Source organism: Sinocyclocheilus anshuiensis, unplaced genomic scaffold (genome assembly GCF_001515605.1).
Source record: "Sinocyclocheilus anshuiensis isolate Anshui unplaced genomic scaffold, SAMN03320099.WGS_v1.1 scaffold794, whole genome shotgun sequence".
Classification (NCBI taxonomy): domain Eukaryota; kingdom Metazoa; phylum Chordata; class Actinopteri; order Cypriniformes; family Cyprinidae; genus Sinocyclocheilus; species Sinocyclocheilus anshuiensis.
Genome location: NW_015547683.1, coordinates 753,918 through 760,795, shown reverse-complemented (window position 1 = coordinate 760,795; position 6,878 = coordinate 753,918). Strand labels below are relative to the sequence as shown.

The window sequence follows — 6,878 nt, the reverse complement described above, 5'->3', positions numbered from 1 at the left end:
ATATATATATATATATATATATATAGCCTGGGGTGTGTTTCCCAAAGGCAACTGTGGTTGCAAGTTCCGTTGTTGCCAATAGAGTTCAGTGTACTTGCGACCATAGTTAACACTACGGTTAACAATGCAATTGGGAAACGCAACCCTTCACACGAAGATCAAACTAAATCCTTCAAGTGCTAGGGGAATTGCATGTTGTGCAATTGGGAACAAAACAAGAGTTTAACTCTTTCATGCCTCTCTTAAATAATCAGTTTAAAGCCTTTGTGCACTTTAGTATATGACCAAACAAAAAGCTGCTAATTTACAATGAAGAGCGAAACAGACTTTGCCTGTCGGCTTGAGCCCTGATGCTCTGGAAGTGATCAGCCGTTACACTCTGGCCTGGGAGGAACCCACTGCAGTGAAACTTTACTAGGCCCTATAACGTTTGTCCACAATTTGAACTCCCTACCATACCCTCACACACACATACTTTTACTTGATGGATCTGTTCCACTTTACATCAGTTTCAAATCTTATGTCTAGTTCCAAGTTACACACACAAAAATCTATCTAGTATCTGCATTTTATGAATCAAGACCACTACCTTTGGAGAAGACACAGGAAAATACTCTTTTCTCTCTCTCATGCATGCATCTGTTGTCAGTTAGCGCTAGCTTTTACCATGGCACTGGCTTTGACGACAGCCTGGGGCTTGAGATTCCCATAAATTCAGCCCAGCGATGGGACCTGAGTGGATTTGCACCTTCTCCCATAAACAGCTTGTTTTTAAAACACATCCTGCAGCACCTCACAGTTTGACAGAACATCTCTCATTTCTCAATAACAGCCTTGCATGGCATCCAGTGAGTTACATGTGAATATCATTTACAGAGTATGTACTTGCGCCATAAAGGAATAATTGGACTGATATGAGGCTTCATAAAAGCCAGGTTTTGTTGAATATGGAGGTTGTCCATATATGGTGCCGTGCTCTTGAAGATGTCAGCCACATGTACTTCATAAAGCTGCTTTCGTAATACCTACCTGACTCTGACAGCACTAATCAGTTGAGCTTCATGAACAGTAGCAGTAAAAGCGAAAATACTATGTGGAGCCATGGGGGCAGAATCCACAGAACGGACAAATGCGCAATGATGGCATATGATTGAGAAAGAAGTAGAAAATGATGCACAGATGTACTGCTTTTTTCTTTTTTTTCTCATACTGCCAAAACAACTTGCTGCTGTTGAGTATGTACTGAAGACAGGAGCGTAAGAACGATCTGAAAAATTACAAAACCTTATTTGCTTGGCTCGTGAATATGAATTAGCTGGCATAACGCTCTACTCTACCGATTGGCAGAAGCTGTGCTTTGTCTTAAAGGCACAGTCCACACAAATATGAATAATTCTATCATTATTTACTCACACTCATGTTGTTGTAAAACTGCATGACTTTCTTTCTTCTGTGGAACAAAAATGGAGATATTCAGAATGTTTCATCTGTTTTTGAAAGTCAATGGGGTCCAAAATTGGTTTGGAATGAGATGAGGGTGAGTAAACGATAACAGATTTATAATTTTTGGGTGAACTATCCCTTTAAGACCACTACAATCTCAAGGATGGCTGTAGTGCCTCAGTTTTACTTTACTTTCTGGTTGGCATTAATACATATAAACAATATGACCCTGCATAAAAGTTGAAACTATGACCTACTGTATTTGATTGACATTTGGCTCCGCCTCCATCTAACAGTGGCCCTTTTGCTCTCTGACTGTTTGCCTAAAGAGCTCAGGCGTGTCATCTTTCTGTACTGAGATTTAGAGGTCTCTATAAATGCCCAGTCATGGTACATATGGAACTGCTTACAGGCAGTGAAACATTTGATCATTTCAGAAATTCTTCATTGTAAGATCCGCTCCGTCTTTGAGACATCCATTTGTCTGATCTAGCAACTGCCACGTTTTCGGGTACAGCGGAGCTAAAGGCTCCTGGGTAAAAGGACCTTTTGGGGTTTTTCCGCTCTCAAAACACTAAATAGCAAATAAAGACACCACAGTGCTTTCCTAAACACCTGTTTGTTGTTAAGTGCTGCAAGATTGTCCTGAACCATGAGGCCATCATGTGCAAAGGTTGTGAATGAGGTATTTTTTTTTATGTCAGCTTATAAGAATCCCTGAAATTATAACATATATTTCAAAACAAAGCTTGTTTATGACTCATTTTTGTTTAAGGTGATTAAATATGTATTTTGCTAGTAATTGTCAAATAAATGAAATGATGGGGTAAACACCCTTATTAAAGTGGCTCCCACTATGGCTAAAAATGCCATTAAAAAAAAGTTAAAATAGAACCTAAACACTAAAACACCACCAAAAACACTGAAAGGAGGAATAGTACAGAATACCCACTTAAAAGAGCTAGTAAATTAAAAGTAAGTAAATAAAAGAGCGGTACACCATTTGCTGACATGGCTATTTTGTACGTAATTAAATACTACTCAAAAATAAAAAATTTAATTAAATAATAAAATACATCAAATGCTATATTAATAGCATATGATGACAATTTTTGTGGTCATGTCACTATTATATCTATTTCTACCAACCTATATTTAAACTATATTACTATAGCTCCTTTAAAAAAAATCTAACTTTTCATACCATTTCTTTTAACTCAAACTGAGTTAATCAATCAGCATTTTAAAAAGGAAGAAAGTATATTTTAAATCAGCACTTGAGAACAGGAAAAAGAATTCCTATGAATTTCCTCATTTTACACATTTTCCTATTTTACTATAAATAATCTGTAAAAATAGGGCACAATTTACTGTATTAGAATGAAGGAATTTTCTGTATTGATTTTTTGCAGGTGTTTTACCTGTAATTTTGCATTGCATTGCACTGTGTTTTAGAGTTAACGGAAATGTCGGTATACTATAACGGATAATGTCCTGACAAGATTACCACTACATTTCCTTTTTTTTTTTTTTGTTGCATGTCACTATAGCATGGCACTACAAATATGAGACGGATCAAAACTCTTAATAACAGGGCTTAAAGTCCAAGTCCTTCTGGAGACTTTAATCATGTAGTTCCATGACAACCACACAATACTGCACACGGGGTGCCACACAAAAACTGGGTCACTGTCAGCTTGAAGTGGAAGGATTTAATAAAGATTTGCTGTTCTTTTGTGTAAGCTCAGACTGATAGGGGACATTCAAAAATATTTATTCTGACAGTAATTTGCCCAACTTCTCAAAAACACATTTCATCCTCTGATGAAATTACCCCAGAATAGCTTCCATTGTTCAAGCGAGTTAATTAGGTGAAAAGTCCTGTAACACTTGTGTCTAAGGCATAGGGGGCTTTGACAATAAGAGCCCTTATTAACCAGAATGAAAGAGTGTGTTATGGTCATTTTGGTGTGTGTGCATCAGGCATCAAGGCATACTCAGTTCTTTGTATGCTCTCTATAAGCTATCTAATATAATCTAAACTATAGCTTCCCAAATACTCTCTAATACATGCATATATGCATTAAATCTATATCTGCACCATTCAATGAAGGAGAGTCTTTAGTAAAGTTAAATCTCAATGCAAAATGAACCACACAATTAATTAGGCTGCATTAAAATGAAGGTTGTATCATATAGATTTATATAGATTATATAATTAACTAAATAAATAGCATTCCAACAGTTGCAGGTCATGCAAACAAACACATTTGTTATCTAAACCTGCTACACTGACATTTGGTCTAACTGTAGCAGTCACAACTGACCAAACAGGGAATGGGCTGCTATCCTGAGATAAGAGTTGTTTTTCCAAAAATACTTGGCAGGAGCAGTTGTCAACATTGGCCACTTTCCTGAAAAGCCTCTTAACCCAATAACCTCATGCCTGGTAAAGCAGTTCAGATTATGAGTCTGATCTCTCTTTCAATGAGGTGTTGTCAGTGGCCGGCTCATTTTCTTCCTTTAATCTAAGGCTTTGAAACAACACTAAAGCAAGTTTATGGCTAGAATTCAAGATGATCCCACACTAAAAGAAACATGTGAAACTGTCTAGAGCATTCTGAAATGACAAAGATCTCTTTGATGTGCACCAGTGTCACAGTTCATATCAAGTGTGCCTTCATTATTCGGCTAAACATATTTTAATCATGACACCTCTCGGAAGATTTTAGCATGGTGATGGATATGACAATGTTAATGTATTTAGTCTTGGTAGAATAGATCTGCTATGCTGCTGCTGCTGTTGGTTATTGCTGCTGCTGCTGCAAGCAAGTACAGGAACTTGCTACTGCCAATGCACACGGCGATACAGTGCCGTGAGTATTTAAGACATACTGCTGCTGCACAAATAGCATATAAAATAACCCGTAGCAGATCTATACAGGTGGAGGGTTGAGGAAGGTGGAGGGTTTCAGAGAAACTCTGAAAGCGCGCTGCAGGGATCTCTAGTGAATGCTAGCCAGCCATATAAATGCAAGGCAGTAAGCTCATTGGCTGCATATGCAGCATGAACCAATCAGCTTGTGCCAAGTCGTTTAACTCTCTGAATAGCATCAGTTACATTAACAAAACATCAGACTGCGCCATCTAGAGTTTCATGACTAAACTATATATAAAAATAATAATAAAAAAACAATATTTAGATCCAAGGTCAATTTGGGGTCTGTCTATCTATCAGTAATAAAAACAGCAATATTGTGAAATATTATTGCAATTTAAAATAACTGTTTTCTATTTGAATATTTTATAACATCATTTATTCCTGTGATGCAAACCTGAATTTTCAGCATCCAGATTTTTCAGATCCTTACAGTATATGCTGATTTGCTCCTCAAGATTTTTTATTATTATCAATGTTCAAAACAGTTTTCAAGAAAAAAGAAGTCAATACAAGCAAATCAAGACAAGCTAACAATTTATATTAGTGGGGTCGCTGGATTGGTAGAGTCTGGGTGTCGTTCCCAGGGTCAGAAAAGTCTGACAACTCAAATTATAGTTGTAAACAAATAATAAATCAATGGAGTAATGTATCCTATCAGTGTGCAAGAACTGTATCAAACCAACTGCAGTTATCACAGCCTTGAAGACACTTTCTCATTTAGACTGAGACAAAATAATGGATCTAGATCTGAAGACACAGTAAGACTCTCCATCACTCCATTCCAGCAGGAAACACACAGACAGACACATGTCATTAACAGACGTGTCAATTAGCCCCAAACTAGCTTAGAGAGCACTTGTGGATTTTGGGGACACACAGCTACATTCCAACTGAGGCTGTTTATGTGTCACAGCTCTCTCTGAACCTCAATCACTTCATGCTCTCAGTCTCAGCAAAGCCAAGAGATGTGAGACATTCTGGCCGAGGAAGTCAAACAGATGGTTCACGCTCAACAGAGTCAGACTGCGATTTCATTAAATGCTACCTGATTATAAAGCAAGCTTTCTTAACCATGTTTGTATTCCCTTGTGAAAGTACACTGTAGCATACTTTTAAAGAGAATATGGAAATAACACTTTAAATAATATTCAACTTAAGTGTGAACTGAATCTAATGTTTTCAGACACTTACTTTTTATGTTAATTCCAATTAAATTAAAATGTATTATAGTTTAAATTTATATTAAATGCTATTAGTTGCACTTTTTGATCCACTTAAGTAGGACTTAAGTACATCTTTATATGTGATTTCATCATTTATGTCAAGAATTTCTATTGTCTTTGAAATAGGGTTTGTACTGTGTACTGCCGAATGTACCGATAAGCATATATGGCAAACTAAAATATACTTTAATGTCATTTGTAGTGAAACTTGTGTCATTTAAATATATCTGTAATTAGACATTTATAATGAAGTTTTCAGTGCATTTAAAATATTGTAATTTTAACAAATAACACTACAATTATATGCAAATCTACACATAAAAAATAAGTGTACTTCTTTAAAGCTTAATTAATGATTATTAAAACACAGACCTGCACAACCAGCACTTTTTATAAATGTACTTAAGTGTGTTGAGAAACATGAAAGTGTACTCTCTTTAAGTTCTCTTAAGTGACATTTTATGTAATTTATATTATATTATCAAGTATAGTTTTTTAATATACTTTTAAGATTTGAAGTACACTACAAGTGCACATTCAATAAAATTAAGTGCACTTCTTTTACATAATGGTTTATCTGCCACTCTCCTCATTTTAAGACACCAAAATGTGATTTGAGGTTGATTAATGCATAGTTACAGTGATTTTACCACAGACAAGGGGTGTTCATAGACATGATGCAAAACTTTTTTTGGTTTTATTCAGTGAGAGCAACACCAATATAATATAAACCACCAATGTTTAATAATGAGTTACATGTATTACTAATAGTTAAGCATATCCAGCTCTTTTGTAAATACACTGAACAAAATTATAAACGCAACACTTTTGTTTTTGCCCCCATTTTTCATGAGCTGAACTCAAAGATCTAAGACTTTTTCTATGTACACAAAAGGCCTATTTCTCTCAAATATTGTTCACAAATCTGTCTAAATCTGTGTTAGTGAGCACTTCTCCTTTGCCGAGATAATCCATCCACCTCACAGGTGTGGCATATCAAGATGCTGATTAGACAGCATGATTATTGCACAGGTGTGCCTTAGGCTGGCCACAATAAAAGGCCACTCTAAAATGTGCAGTTTTACTGTATTGGGGGGTCCGGGGGGGTCCGAAAACCAGTCAGTATCTGGTGTGACCACCATTTGCCTCACGCAGTGCAACACATCTCCTTCGCATAGAGTTGATCAGGTTGTTGACTGTGGCCTGTGGAATGTTGGTCCACTCCTCTTCAATGGCTGTGCGAAATTGCTGGATATTGGCAGGAACTGGAA

The 6,878-nt window shown here is 36.4% G+C and overlaps 1 protein-coding gene across 2 annotated transcripts in view; it reads right to left on the bottom strand.

Annotated features, from left to right (window-relative positions):
- Window positions 1-6,878, bottom strand: part of LOC107703179 (olfactomedin-like protein 2A) — a 27,591-nt gene that overhangs the window by 13,084 nt on the left and 7,629 nt on the right. The window lies entirely within an intron of this gene.